A 15956-nucleotide genomic window follows, 5' to 3' on the forward strand; every position below is an offset into this window, starting at 1 on the left:
AGTTTCTTCCAAGAAAATCAGCAATTGCTTATTAAAGCATCTTCATAACGCCTGCTTTGAAACTTGTCAGCGAATTCCAGCATTTGATCCATGTTGGTGTTGGTCTGCTGCTGGCCTTTTCTCATTGACGTCATGATTTTCTCAGTTCTGAGTTTGATGCACGATTTTCACTTGTATGCCAGCCTTTTGGGATAGGAGACTTGGAGTCCTATTTAATTATTTTTTCAGCAGGCATCTGCCCGTGGAGGTGCAGCACAAAGTCTCGCTGGGCGTGTGCATTCGTCTTTCCACTGAGCCCTGCCAATGCTGCACCACGAAAGCAGAGCATGCTGAGTCACCTGCCTCCTTGCAGAGGTAGGGGGGAGTGTTCAGCCTTCCCTCCGCCGTTGACCCCTTCTGCACGAAAATCTGGTGCTAACTCACACCATCATGTTGCCTCCAAGTTGGAGGGGGTAAGCTCAGCTCCTGGCCATGCCCTGCTGTCCCCAGGGAAGGGAAGCAGAGGGCTGACTCATACTGTTGGGGTAGAGACAGCTTATCCTGAAGAGGCTGTTGTGGGGGAAATTGGTGTCCCACCTGCATCCCTGGGCAAGGAAAGGACAGTGAGTTCACCCCTCAGCCCCAGGACAGGAAGATTGCCACCTGCTCCATAGTGCAGGGAGTGGGTGGAAAATCAACTGGAACCAGGGAAGGGAGCGGTTCTTTCCCTTGGCATTTGACTGAAGGAGGGTGGTTATTGCAACAGGTTTTCTATCCTTACCTCAGCCTCCCTGGCTGTCAGCCTAGAAGGCCAGACTGCTCAAGGCCCTCTGTATGTGTGCCTGCAGTGATCCGGGAGGAGGCTCTGTGGTCCCAGCAGGGTTCTGGGAATCAACACCACATGTGTGGTCCTAGGTCTCTACTCAGCTCCACTCCTTTCCCCCTCTGCCAGCGCTCCCAGGTGCAGTTGTTGGGTTACACCCAGGGATTTGTAGTTGTGAGGGGAAGACCCAGGCAGGATGGGGCTGCTCTGCTTTGGTGGGCCCGGAAGGAATCACAGGCTGTGACCGGGACACTAGCACAGGGCCTGCCCTCAGGTTAAAGCTCTGCTGTCACCAGCTCGAAAGTCTTAACCATTGTTGACTGAAGGGGGTGTCTGCACAGGGCTCCCGCAGATTACGAGGCTGGATGGACAGTCTGTGTTTTCATCCATCACAGCAGTCTGTCTTTAACTGGAAGCCTGCCCATGTCTTTCAAAGACTCATCTCTCTGTATAGCAATAACCCCTTCCTCAGTCTTTTACTCCTGAAACTTTTGGAGAATAGAAAATACAAAATGTTTTGCCATTTTATCTCCAAAGTCTGGCCAGAGCCTTCCACACAGTCCAGCCTCAATACGTAGCTGTATGTATAAATAAAGGCCCCTTGGCATCTTTATCTGCTAGCTCTTACCCAGCCTGGATTTCATAACTGTGCATGCGAACACACACACACACATGCGAACACACACACACACACACGAACACACGACACACACACACACACACACACACACACTTTCCTCTGACTTCTAGGTCCTTAGACCTACTAATATAGTATCTAAAAATAAAATTTGTCTTGTTGGAAATACAAAATAAAACCCTTTAATTCTCAATCTATGCCCCCAAAGAACTACTGGGTAGATAATGCAAAACGGTAGCAAATTCACAAAACGTTTCCAAGTGACTTAAGAGTACATGACACAATTTGGTTTCATTTGCCTAATTATATTTGACTTGGATTGCTAAAATAAAGTTTCCACAGCAGACCACACCCTAAAAGGTGGTGTGTGGAGCCCCAGCAGACCATACCCTAAAAGGTGGTGTGTTAGACTGGGGCAGAGCTGTGCCTGGATCTGAGTCCTGGGAGGACGCCCTGCAGAGACAGGACTGGGGGTTCGGGAGGCTGCTCCCACCACATCAAAGGTCTGAAAGCGGCTTCCAGGTGGGTCTAGGGGTCCCTGACCCTGCCAGGAGGAGTAAAGTTGGTAGAATGAAAACAATGGAGTCCCTTGGCTTGGGAGGGTAAGACCCCTAGTGCTGACTCTTCCTGGAAATGCCTGCTCCTGGTCCTCGCCGAACTGCAGGGCAGGGCAGCCGCGACCCGAGCTCCGGCTCCGGCTGGGGAGAGCCCTTCCTCGCCCCGGCACCCCTCCCTCTTGGTCTGATAAAAACCACTGTAAGAGGGAATGATGGCGCTATTGACCTGCTTAGGCACACTTGCGCGTTCACAGGGACCGGAGGGAGGCAGACAGAGCAGCAGAAGGAGCGTCCCCTGGACAGGGAGGGTCTGCGGTCCCCGGGGTGTCCGTGGGATGCCCGCGGAGACGCCCTCTGCGTCACCGGCACATCTGCACGGTCTGCAGCTCGGCTCCCGCTGGCGGGGGAGGCTAAAAATAGCAGCGCAGCGGGGAGGCGCCGGGGAGGACTCAGAGGCGCAGGGACGGGGGCGGGGCGGTGGAGGGGGCGGGGCTGCCTGGCCGGGGCGCCGGGACTCAGCCCCCGAGAAGAGAGAAGGGCCGCGGGGCAGTTACACCCCGGGCAGGCTGGAGCAAGGCCAGGATTGCCAGGGACCGTGCTCGCGACCCGCCCTTTGTTTCTGGGCTCTCTGTAGACAAACCAGCCTTGTCAGCGTCAAGGAAGGCAATCCGGAGCCCTCCATTCTGGATGTTACAAGCCTAATACGCTGCTTTTTTGAGATGATTCTGGGTTTATGGATCTTGAAATTCTTCTGAAAAGAATAATACCAGAAGACCAGAGTAGCCCCCATCTGACTTTTGAGAAGAGCTTAGGACCCTTTAAGTACACACAGGGCTCCCCCAAAGACAGTGGGATTTAAATGTTTACTGGATGCAGAGTGAGATGAGAGAACACAGCCCGAGCAGTGATGCCTCTGCTCCTTTAAGAAAGCGTGTGAGTGCGGAGGCGCACCTTTTATTTAGGATAGCTTGTCTGCCTTTTAGGGCATTCCGGGATGTGTTGGGATTTTGTGTTATTTTTGGAAGAGGGGCAGTCTGAGAGAACGCCCCCTGAATAGTGGAGACGGGGGGGGGGGGGGGTGCGCGCGCGTGTATGCATGACAATCAGAGCTGGAGCAGAGGATTCTAGGTTTACTTGCAGCTCCCAAATTCTGTGGCTCTGAGCCACATGTTCACATGAGTGATTTCAAACTGAAAGACCGAATATACAAAGGGGCAAGGACCAGATCAGATATAAAAATAGAGCTTGGCCCCACCGCTGGCAGCAACCTAACTAACCCAGCCCTCTGGTCTCCCATAAACATCCCAGAAGCAGCCTGCTGTCAGTTGGTCAGACTTGCAGGAAGCCAGACTGCCGTCTCTAGTCGCTGTGACAATCCAGAAGGCTAAACAATCATTTCTGTGACAATCAGCTAAAATTCACCAAGACTTGATGAACAACTGACAGCTGCCCCATTTTTTGCCCCCATTCCAATTCAGAGCTGTTGCCAGAGAATAAATTCTCGTTTCTTCGCAGAAAGAATTCAGAGACAAGACACGGAGGTCAAGAAACTAAAGTAAGGAGAGCTCAACCAGACTTAGCTGAGCAGCCGTGCAGAGTTTCTTTGGCAAGCTGGTTATACAAGGTGTGAAAATGAGTTAGCGGAATGTTCATTGGAGACCGTGGGGTTTGGCGTAGTATTTCCTTGTATCTATTACAGCTCCGCCTTCTTGAAAGGAGGAGTGGTTTCTGTCCTTACTTAGTTTTGATCGGAAGTGTCAAGGTGTCAGTGCAGTGTCAGGGTACTTCTAATTTGCAGGGCTAATTCTATTGGAATGAGGGCCTAATGAGCAAAAGGTTACATTTGGATGCTGGAGATTCTTGCCTTTTCCCACCTTTCTTTGCCTACCTCCAGCACACTGGTCACCCCAAAATGCATGGTCTCTTATCAGTCTGGAGGTTCCTGCTTTTCTGTCTGCCCAAGGACCCCCATTGTTCATAAGATGTATGGTTTCCTGCCATTTGGCTCCATGGCCCCCTTCTTCTGCCCACATCTAGCATCTGCCTGCTCTAACATTACCACCCAGAGAAAACCAAACATGCACCCCTACCAACCACATAGGAAACCCCACTTCCAGCGAGCCCACCTCCAGCCTCCCCGGGCTGGTAGACTGCAATCAGGGCACCCTTGAAGCCCTCTCTTTTTCCATTATCAAGCTTTCCTCCTCCTCTGCCTGCCTGCCTGCCTTTGAGTCTCTGTCAAGCTCAAATTGTGGTGACTTTCTGACTCCCTTGCTCTAGCAAGCTCTGAATAAACAGTCTTTGCTTTTCTCATTTGGTTTGTCTTCATTTATTTTCACAAAGCCTGAAGCTGGGACACAGCCATCATTTGGTGTTCTGACCCATCCTCCATGAAGTCGGTCCTGCCCACCTCCCTCCTGCTTGTCCGTGGCCAGAGTGTACTCATCTCAGCACCCATGTGCAACGGGAAAAGCTTTTCTCCCAGTAGGACCCTTGCACCTAGTTTCTGGTCTTACCTGGCATAACCTGTGGGTATGTGTGGTATGAAGCCACATATTTCTCTCACTGATTTGTCACGAGGGATATAATTCTGATGGGTATGTGAAAGGCAACAAAAAGTTACTTGCCTGCCAACATTTAGTTAGAAGCCCCTGCTGTCTGCCAAACACAGGATTGGGTACAAGATGAATGAACTCTCTGCCCCACCATCACGTTTAGGGTGTTCACAGCCTCTAAGGGCTTGTGGGCATGTTAACAAATTGTTAGATCTCAGCTTCCCAGGAGCATGGACAGAGGGCATGGGGGACCCTTGAGGAGTCATCGAAGGCTTCTCCAAGGGAGTGACACTTGTGTGAGATCTCAGAGGACGCTCAGAAAGGTGACTGAGAAAAGTCGTCTTGTGAGAAATGAAATTTGGCATTCATACGACAGTTTCTTTCTCAACTTGTCTTGCCTTTAATTAAGATTACAAATAAATACTCCAAGCTTGGTGGGCTCAGGGAGAGGGGGAAGATCTGTAATCTAGGGCAGCCCAGGACAGGACAGAGGACCTTTCTCTGCCAGAACAGACCCTCTTATGGAGACCCCTGATGAAAGGCAGGGGTGGGCCCAGGGATTCCAGGGTTTGGGGATCCTGCCCTGGATGGAGAAGCTTAATGGAGGCGGGAAAAGCAGCAATGGGCTTCTGGGGTTTCCCCAAGGTAAGGGGGAGCTTTAGGAGGTGAGGGAGCAGATTCAAGCCGCAGGGTGGGACCCAGCAGCTAAAGGAGGGAGACATGGAAACAGTGGTGACAGCAGGCCAGCACAGATCCAGCATCTCAGGCCCCCTGAGAGCCCCACACACGTGTCCCCACTGTGGTCAGGTGCAGCCTTTCTGGCCCTTTATTCTGGGGGGACATGCAAATGTGAAGCGCCTCCTTCACGATCGCATTCTCAGATTTTTAAAAAAAAATTTTGAGAGGAAAGTACTTAGGCTTATTTATTTATCTATTGTACTTATTTCTTTAATGGAGGTACTGGGGATGGAACCCAGGACCCTGTGCATGCTAAGCATGCGCTCTACCACTGAGCTATACCCTTCTCCCTTAATTCTCAAAAGGAACCTCCCAATTTCTCTAGGCAATTCAGCTCCTAGTCTGGGCAATCATCAAGGCCTTTGGAGAAGGGGAGAAATTTGGCATGAGCAGGCAAGGATCACCAAGAACCAACCCTGGAAGAGCTAGGCTTTAGGGTGGAGGGTCCTGAGCCCCTCGAAGGTGTCTGTGCCCCTTGCCCTCAGCTATTGGTCCTGCTGCCTCCAAAGCTGGGTAGACTGTCCTTGGGTTACACCAGAAGTTCTATACTTGGTCACCCATACTTGGTCAATTCATTCCATAAACATTTTGCTCATCTATCACTTATCCCCCAAAAAAATGATTTAAACAAACATTTATTGAGCACCTACTGTGTGCCCAATATTGTATACTAGAGCCCCAGGCATACCAATGAGACACACGCTCTGTCATCATTCAGATTAGTGATTTTCCATAGCAGCTGGGGAGGAGATAGGTGTGCACATCATATACAAGGCCTTTTTACTGCCTCTCCCTGCTGGGTGGGACTTTCTGTTACAGACTGTGGGGATAGGTCATGTTCCTCAAGCAGACTGGAGCAGAAAAAGAGTCGAGAACCCCTGATTTTGGTGCCAAAGACAAGAAAATAAAATATCTGTCAGAAACCATAAGAATAAGCAACATGTCTAGTGATATGTTACAAGGAGGTTGGGGCAGTGTGTCCCAAAGTCCTGGAGAATAAGGATCTTTCCAGGGACTGCTAGAACACGTGTGGGCTGGGGGATCCTGGCGAGGGCTGAGTGAATGGTGAGCATGAGTCACGGGGTAACACTCAAGGACAGCCTCACGAAGGAGCTGGAGTGAGCTGGTCCCAGAAGGATGCAGCCGGACTCAGGACCGGGGCCATGCTCAGGACTGGCCGACTTAGGCCCCTCAAATTGTTTCTGTGTCCTCCTGCCCCCTTCTAGCTCCAGGAGCCAATGATCGCAGCTGCCTGGCTGCCAGACTCGCCAGCTGCTCCCCCAAGCCCACCACCTTCTATTGCTACCAGCACTCCCCTGAATCACAAGGATGCTGGCTGTGTCCCCACTTCCCTGGCTGAGTCTAGCTCCTGCCAGCGGGCTGGATATCTCTCCTTCTCCTCAGTCCTGGTCATCAGTTAGGGCTTCCTGTTCCTCCCCGTCTTCTGCTTACGGGCTGGGCAGGTTGGTGAAGCACAGCCCCACTTTGAAGAAAGAATTCGAATGACAGAGGGACTTTAGAATAGAGCGTCTCCCCACCCCGCCATCTCTGGCACCCATTCCCTGAATCATTTCCAATTTTCTTCCAACGGGAAGTACGTGCTGCCAAGGGCAGTGGTGGGTTCTGCTTTGCACTCTCAAGAAGGGCACAGGAAACATGATTCTGCTGTCTTAGCAGGAGATGAACCGGCACTGGGAGGCTGCCCGGCCTGCAGAAAAGGCTTGAGGTGACTCCTGCATTTTCTGTGTCCAGATAAGGATGTGTCTCTACGGCACAGAATCAGAGGGTTCCATGGATTTGCTGCCCACACGTGTCACAGACACGAACGGGGATGACGCATGTGCATACAGCATGCCATACACTTAGCATGCCACACACATGCGACATGTAGATAGTGTGCTGAGATCCAGGCAGACTGCCCGAGGAGTCTGGCATGAGCAAGGAAACTTATTGGACCCTTGGTCTTTTTATTGCCACCTGACCTGAAGATAGCTGTTTATATATTTTTTTAATTTAAAAAAATCTCCAAAGTGGGAGGAGGCATGCTTAGCATGCACGAGGTCCTGGTTCATCCCCAGTACCTCCATTAATTAACAAACCTAATTACCTACCCCTCCCCACCCCCGCAAGCAAAAACCTCCAAAGCAATAGTCCCCAGGTGCCAGCTCCTGAGTGGTGCCCAGCACATGTGAGGTTTTCACTGGCCTCTGTCAAAACAGCAGAACAATGAGGTTTCAGAAAATGAAACATAACCAAGTTGAGATTATGTCTTTTTTTTTGATATCAAAATATTCTTTTTCTAATCAAATGATGGTGAAAATTAATGGTATTTTTTAAATTAAATTCTTATTGGTAAAATTAAAAGACACCACATTTGCCCCCTTTTAATGGGCTGCTTTGTGAAAGTGTGGAAGCTATGAATGTGGTGGGGAAAATTCTGTTTTGGATAAATTGTTTGGCTTTTATATAGTTTGTTTAGTTGTTGAGGCCAGGGAAGTCTTACTGGTGTTTTATCAGCATGGAAAACCGGCTTTGTCCTAGAAAGCCACCTACAGTCCTTTTGTTACTCTTGGTAAGAAATCATCTCATGTCGTGTGTGTGCATATGTTTGTATGTATGTAATTTTTTTCTGCATCAGCCTCCCACCTCCCCACCATCAGCTACACACAAGTATTAAACTAAACACAGTTTCAGTGGCTGGGAAGATAGGAACTTAATAACTGAGGCAAGTACGCTCTCCCAAAAAAGCAAAGGGACACGGGTAGGTAGGGAGGGGGTCCACACATTCCTGCTGCCGAGAAAGTCCTGGGGCGGCGCCTTTCCAGGGGAAGCTGCAGAATGTGGCCAGGAAACAGGCCAGGAATGCAGGCACCAGCATCAGCTACCACAGTGGGTTTTGCTTAGGTGAGTCTCAAGGTCTCGGGTCTCAGGTCAGGGTCTCAGGGTGCTCAGGGTGCTCAGGGTGCTCAGGGTGGGCCCACCCCACTGAACAGAAGGCTGCCCAAGGAAACCGAGGCTCTTAAACGAAGGGGAAGAGGACAAAGACGTCTGCTTCCAGTCCTGGGGAAGCACGCTGTGTCCTGCAAAGGTTGTTCAGATTTGGTACCCCAGGAGCTACAGGGAAGCCAGGGATGCAGGCTGGTAACCCGCTGCGTGCAGAGCTCAGAAGACAACAGGTCCAGAAAGGAATCTGAAGCCGTATTTGCCGACTTCCAGAAGCAAACATCTTGGGAAGGGAGGGGCATTTAGCACGAGTAGCAGCTAAGGGTGGAAGCCCCAAGCCTGGAGGCAGTAGCTTCCAGGATGACCTGCAGCTCCTCCTGGGGGCCCTCCGGTGTGGGGGCGGAGGGGTAAGATTCACCGTCAGCAGTACATGGAATGGTTGAGGGGAAACAGAGTATCTTTAGTTTGGAAAGCCATCACACCGAGGAAGAGAAGAGTCTCATTTGGTGAGCCTTGACAGGACATTAATTAAACACACACACACAGACAAAACACCACCATTTTAGTTGAGAGGGACCTTTCGTGCTTTGTGGATCTTGTTGCAGTGTTTTCCGTAGATTCCAGCCAAGTCGGGATACTAATCCTGAATTTTTGTAAGGACTTTCCCGTTGTAACTTACCTTAAGCCATCTGACTCCTTCTCAGATGCCGGCCTGCCCTGTCTGTGCAGCCCCGGGGGATCTCCTGGCCTCTCAGAGCCACCATTCCCAGCTACACAACCAGGCCAATTGTATCACCTGATGACTTTATTTTGATGATTAGATGAAACAATATGTCTGAGAATTTTTAAAATATATTTTTATTGAAGTACAGTTAGTTTACAATGTTGTGTCAATTTCTGGCATACAGCACAGCGCTTCAGTCACATAGGAACATACACACATTCGTTCTCATATTCTTTTTCACCACAAGATAATGAACATGGTTCCCTGTGCTATATAGTATATGTTTATCCTTTTTACATATATTAGTTAGTATCTGCAAATCTCGAACTCCCAATTTTTCCCTTTCCATCCCCTTCCTCCCCTGGTAACCGTAAGTTTGCTTTCTATGTCTGTGAGTCTGTTTCTGTTTTATAAATAAGTTCATTTGTCTTTTTCTTTTGTTTGTTTTTTAGATTACACATATAAGTGATATCACGTGGTATTTTTCTTTCTCTTTCTGGCTGACTTTGCTTGCAATGACATTCTCCAGTTTCAACCATGTTGCTGCAAATGGCATTATTTTATTATTTTTTATGGCTAGGTAGTATTCCATCGTGTGTGTGCATGTGCATGTGTGTGCACGCATGTGTGTGTGTGTACCACATCTTCTTTATCCAGTCATATGTTGATGGACATTTGGGTTGTTTCCATGTGCTGGCTATTGAAAATAGTGCTGCTGTGGACATTGGGGTACATGTGTCTTTTTGAATTTTATTTTTCTCTGGATATATGCCCAGAAGTGGGATTGCTGGATCATAGGGTAAGTCTATTTTTAGTTTTTCAAGGAATCTCCATACTGTTCTCCATGGTGGCTGCACCAAGTTACATTCCTACCAGCAGTATAAGAGGGTACCCTTTACTCCACACCCTCTCCAGCATTTGTCATTTGTGGACTTTTGAATGATGACCATTCTGGCTGGTGTGAGGTGATGTTTCATTGTGGTTTTGATTTACATTTCTCTAATAGTTAGTGATGTTGAGCATCTTTTCATGTGCTTGTTGGCCATCCTAGTAGCTTTTCTTTTAATGGCAGCATAGTACTCCTGTTTCTGGATGTCCCGTTAATTTGTGCCTCAGGAGCTGGGCTGCACCATTTAGCTAGGACTCTTTAAATCCAAATTCAAAGCCTGAGGCTCCTTGGGCCACACTGATGACTCAAAGTCAGGCTGCAAGTCTAGGCACAGGCCCATTTCTGTCCACTTCACTCTCACCTGAGAGTGTTGGCCTTTAGAGTTCTACCTTCACATCACTGTAGTCTATTTGCAGCCCTATTTCAGGAGGCCTGGAGATTTGATTTTGATTCCTTCTGACTAAAAATTAGTTTTCCTGCTGTTTCTTTGTTTATACAGGAAATCCCCAGGGCAAAATAGCTCTGAGCCTTTGTCTTACCTTTTCTGGTTCTGGTCTTCTTTCAAAGTGTGGTCTTTACTCTTTCGTTAGCTCTCGGGATGCGTTTAAGATGATATATTTTAGCATCATCCAGATAGTTTCGTTTTTCTCAGAGCAAGGGTCGGCCTGATTGCTCAGTCGGCCATTACTGGAACCATTTGTTACCTTCATAGTTTGGGAAAATTTAAAAAGAAACATTCATGATAATCTGCGCTATTAGTGTCAGTTTTGACTTACAACACTGAACCGAAAAAATCATGTTAACATTAACATTTTCCCACTTTGTGGATATAATGTTCTTTCCAATAGCATAAGCCTAAGTACCTTGGAAAGTAAAGCTTCTATGTGTGCCTTGGAAAATTTGAAAAGCAGTCATGGGTTAATGGACCGTGATTTGTAAAAAGATCTGCAGATCTTTTTAAAGACACCCATTCAGTATGCCCAAAGCTCATTATTCCAAGCTGAGAGAGAGGCTGCAGATGCAAGGTAGACTCCCAGCACCCAGCCATCATCTCCCAAGTAGAGATGTGAGGTGTGGAAGGCAGGACAGACAAATGAAAGAAGGAACAAGCCAGAGATCACTTGTTTCTAAGCCTGAGCTTGGAAAGGACCCAGTGCTGCATTGTGACCTGAGTGGTCACTGAGATAACAGTAAGGACAATTTACATTGGACTATGAATGTGATTATCATGTTCCCAATTATGCACCTCATGTTCTGCACTAAGGCCCTTTTCAGGAGATGCAGTAACTCTCCATTTAAAACATCACATGAATGACCTCAGCAGAGGGCCTTTTGTCCAGTTCGCCTGTGGCTGGGGCAGGAAAGGGGTGAGACACGTGAGCCCCGCAGTGCAGATGGTTGTTTCCCAGGAGCACTGAGAGTCATGCCATCAATGGTCGCTGACGAGAAGGAAGCACAATGAAAACAGAGCTGACTCGAGCCCCCTTCCGTCCCCACCATCGCCCTAGAACCCAGCAGCGGACACACGGCCTCGTCTTCTGGACCTGAATTTCCATGCCACGATGCTCAGCAAGGCTGAACGGGGGCACTGATGGCCGGCGGTCCCGCAGAGTGGGGACGGCTAGGCAGAAGCATGTCTAATTTTGTTGAAAAGAGATGCAGGGCCCCATCTGGCTCTGTTTGCTGATTCCATATGGCACAGAGGGTGGCGTGTGAACGGGCCTGTGGGCTGTGCAGGCATCTGTGTGAACAGCAGCTCCTCTGCACAGCTCCAGCTGTTGTCCATGTGCTGGGCAACAGAATGCAAATTAAAACAGCCAAGAAAGGCCAGGCTGATGTTTGTGACCTAATCTCGCCTCAAGAGGGAAACCCTCCCGGTGCTGCAGTAACTCCTGTCTGAGGTCTTTCTTCTCTGCCGCCCAGGGTCAGCTGGGTGATTCCTGCAGTAAATGGAGAATCACTCTCAGGATGATACGTGGGGCAACAGCTCCACGAAACACTTCCAGGCACTCGGTCTGGAGAACATCCCAACCTCAGGTTCTCAGGTTGGGTCCTCAGCCGGGGGAGCTGCGCGTCTCTGGATGGCTCTAGTTTCCAGGGTGAATAATTGGTCTCCTATTGGAAGAGACAAGCTGCTGGCCATCCAGTCCTGTCCTTGGGTTCCAGGACCTCCCCCAGATCATTTGGAGGACTGGCTGAGTGTGCCTTACCTTCCTGCCCCAGAGTTCAGTAACAGCTTTCAAAGTGAACCCCACTGATTCCAGACAAGGAGATACACACACACACACACACACACACATATACATGGATCTGGATGTGTATATATGTGTGTATATATGTATATGTGTATCTGGATGTGTATATATGTATGTGTATGCGTATATGTAATGCTATCCAGTTACTCATTAGCTACTGGTTTGCCTCCATTTCTTTTGTTTTCTTTGTTTTTTTTTTTTCCCTCCTTCAGATTTCAGTTTCTTCTTCTTCTTCAGAAACCATTTTATCGTTAACATCAAAGAGGAAACTCTCCTCAGACTTCTAGCCTGACTTTGGAAAGGAATAAAAACCAAAAAAAGAGTTGGAAAAAAAAGAGATAGAGGGAGAGAGACTGGCCCGGTTTCTGACATTCTGTGTTCTCTGTTGCCTTGATTAGAGAAAGATGGCCAGTACAACATTCTGCAACCTCAGAGCCTGGCGTAATTTCTTCTTCCTGAGTTAGTGTAACTGGGCCAGAGTCTAAAATTTACCTTCTTTCCTCCTGTTAATAACAGCTCTGGGATTTGGTGGCTTGCTGGATGTGTGCCTTTGATGATGTGTTTGGCGTCTATCATATTGGTTCTTGTAATTTGTTTTCACTCTGCCTGGACTGTTCCCTGCAGACTGCCTCGCTTTGACAGTGTTTACATGGGTCCTGATGAGAATTATGCATGGGTTCACCTGAAGTGATGGTCTTGGAAGCTGAGAGCAAGAGGCCGCATCCCAGGTTCTATTTACCTGAGGAAAAGGTGACCTTAACTGAAATTTGTAAATTGTCCTTGTGATTTCTTTATTATTATGTACAGAAATTTCACCAGACTTTTATTTGCCATTCTTAAAAGTTATGATGATCCTCAACAAACCGAAACAAAACACAGAATTACCGTATAATCCATGCTGGCTTCGGCAGCATGCACACTGAAACTGGGGCCACACAGGGAGGATTAGCACGGCCCCTGCTCAGAGATGACACGCAAATTCACGAAGCGTTCCATGTTTAGAAAAAAAATTACCATATAACCCACCAATTCTGCTTCTGGGCTCAAAAGAGTTAGCATCAGGGACTCAGATAGGCTATTTGTACATCTATGTTCAGAGCAGCACTATCCACAATAGTCAAATGGTGGAAATAGTTCAAAAGTTCATCAACAGAAAAATGGATAAACAAAATGTGGTCTCTATGTCCAGTGGAATAGTATTCAGCCTTAAAAAAGAAACGAAATTCTGACACATGCTACCACGTGGATGAATCCTGAGAACTTTACGCTAAGTGACATCAGCCAGTCACAAAAGGACAAATATTGTATAATTCCTCTCATATGAGGTGCCTGGAGGAATCAAAATCATTCTGCAATCACCAAAAGCAGAATGGTGGCTGCCATGGGCTGCAGAGAGGGGAGAATGGGGAATTGTAGTCTAACAGGTACAGGGTTTCAGCTGGGAAAGATGAAGGGTTGGAAGATGGATGGTGGATGGATGGGTGGATGGTGGGGACAGTTGCACAACCATGTGATTGTACTTAATGCTGCTAAACCATATACTTAAAAATGGTTAAAATGGCAAATTTTATGTTGTGTATATTTTACCACAATAAAAAGTTATGATTAATGTGGATTTATACATATTAAACCATACTCTGCCTATAGCGCTGGAATTTGAAGGGAAAGACATAGATGTGAGGGAGGTTTTAGGCTGCCTGCAGTCACTCTGGGTTATGCTGGTCTGTCGAATCACCCTTGTACATAAGCATGGGGCTTATCTGCATCGTCTTGGAAGAGCTGCTGTATCATTTTACCAGTGTTACAAGCCGGTTTAATGTGCCCCTGCTGAGACTCTCTTGTCCTGCTTGGCTTTTTATAGTTTGGAGGAAATTAATTTTCGTGTGCCTCTAGTATTTATTGCAACATCAGAAGAAAAGGGTGAGGTTTGTATTGACTTTGATTTTTCTTCTTCAAGTAACATTAAAAGGTACCAGTGTAGAAAGAAACTGAAAAGGAGAGGTCTTTCAAAAACTCTTCAATTTAGGTTTTATGAAATTTAGGTTTAAAGAAAACTCAAAGAACCAAAGTGCTAAACTGAAGCTCCAGGGTTATTTTGATCCAAGAACATTTTTGAAATCCATGTCAGCAAGGTGATTAACAATGTGGACATTTATGGATTGTTCAGTGAAATAATTTATCATACTTCTGACACCCAGACACAGATGGGGGAATGAGGAAGACCCTTCAGCATGGTCACAACATGATTTCACAGTAATCTTGGGGCCATCAAACCCAATTTGGTGTGGTTTGAAAAACTTGGGAATTATTTTAGCCAAGTTAGAGTATTCTTAATGAAAATGTTTACGGTGAATCTAACTGAAGCTTTTGTTTTGACTTCTAGTTCATGAGAGAGAGAGAGCACCTAGTCAAATGATGCCACCAATGACATCGCCATCAAATCCCGAATGTAGACGTTCATTTCATGAGGCAACTGCCCTGGTGTCTTCAAAACATCATGATCCAAAAGGGACTAAGAAGATGTAACAACCACATGCAACACGTGAATCTTGGTTGTATCCACATTTAAAAAACTGAGCTACAATGTGAAACAGAAACAGACTCACAGACATAGAATACAAACTCGTGGTTGCCAGGGAGGAGGTGGGTGGGAAGGGACAGACTGGGAGTTCGAGATTGGTAGATCCCGACAGGTATATACAGAATAGGTAAACAAGTTTATACTGTGTAGCACAGGGAAATAAATACAAGATCTTGTAGTAGCTCATAGGGAAAAAGAATGTGAAAGTGAATACATGTATATTCATGTATGGCTGAAAAATTGTGCTGTCCACCAGAAACTGACATAGCATTGTAAACCGACTATAACTCAATTAAAAAAATAAATTAAAAAAAACTGAGCTACAAAAAACATTTTGGAGATGAGTGGGAATAACATATAGTTGATATTAGGAAATTAAGGTCAAGTGTGATTATGCTATTGGAGTCATAGAGTCACTTTTAATGCAGCATGTGGAGTGTCATGGCCAGCTTTGTCCAGTTGCTGGACACCCTATGGGTGGAGCGATGGTGAGGGGCACACCTGCAGTGAGTCTCCCAGGGCCACGTGCCTAGACAGGGACTCTAAGTGGCAAACGGGGATGCATGTCAGTCCACTTTTGATCTCTTTTCCAGGTTTGCAATTATTATCCCAAAGCATAATAATCTTTCAGCTGCTCAGCATCCCTTCATCTGGAAATTTGGAAGATTTCTTCCCTCTTGAACTGTGTACAGTTTTTTCTAAGGTAAATGATATTTCAATAAATGGGTATTAGAATAAGTTCCTAAGAGTGTAATTCCAGAGCGGAGGGTATAAACATTATTAAAACTCTGAATACATATAGCAAAACTGCTTACCCAGAAGGCTATCAACATTAATAGTTTCTCTGCAGTCAGCCCAGTTCACCAAAGCCTTTCCAGCCCTGGAATTAAAACAGAGGGAACATTTTCCAGCCACCTCCACCCTCCCCATGTAGACCTTGCCTTCCAATTAAGCTGAGTGTATTCTGGGACCCCAGTGAGCTCTTTCCTCCTCTGCTGCTGGGTTCCTCCACACAGAGGCTGCCCCCCGTTCCTCTTCTGCTCATTCAAGTGCTGTAGGCACCTCCCAGGCACATGTCAGCCAGCGACAACCTCAGACGTACACAGCAGGCTGCCAAACAAACACATGTGTGTACAAACTACAACGTATAAAATAAATAAGCTACAAGGATGTGCTGTACCCCCCAGGGAAGATAGTCAATATTTATAATGACTATACAGAGTGTAATCTTTAAAAATTGTGAATCACTATGTTGTATACTTGAAATTAATCTTA

The 15956-nt window shown here is 47.1% G+C and overlaps 1 long non-coding RNA gene and 1 other non-coding gene across 2 annotated transcripts; both read left to right on the forward strand.

Moving 5' to 3' along the window:
* The first annotated feature begins 1870 nt into the window (after positions 1–1870).
* LOC116660228 lies at positions 1871–14723 on the forward strand. The gene is made up of 3 exons (XR_004315634.1): positions 1871–1961; positions 12725–12850; positions 14484–14723. It is a non-coding gene; the product is annotated as an uncharacterized LOC116660228 (long non-coding RNA).
* LOC116660297 lies at positions 12996–13102 on the forward strand. Its single transcript, XR_004315751.1, has one exon. It is a non-coding gene; the product is annotated as a U6 spliceosomal RNA (small nuclear RNA).
* Positions 14724–15956: the final 1233 nt, after the last annotated feature.

This window comes from Camelus ferus, chromosome 27 (assembly GCF_009834535.1).
Source record: "Camelus ferus isolate YT-003-E chromosome 27, BCGSAC_Cfer_1.0, whole genome shotgun sequence".
NCBI lineage: Eukaryota > Metazoa > Chordata > Mammalia > Artiodactyla > Camelidae > Camelus > Camelus ferus.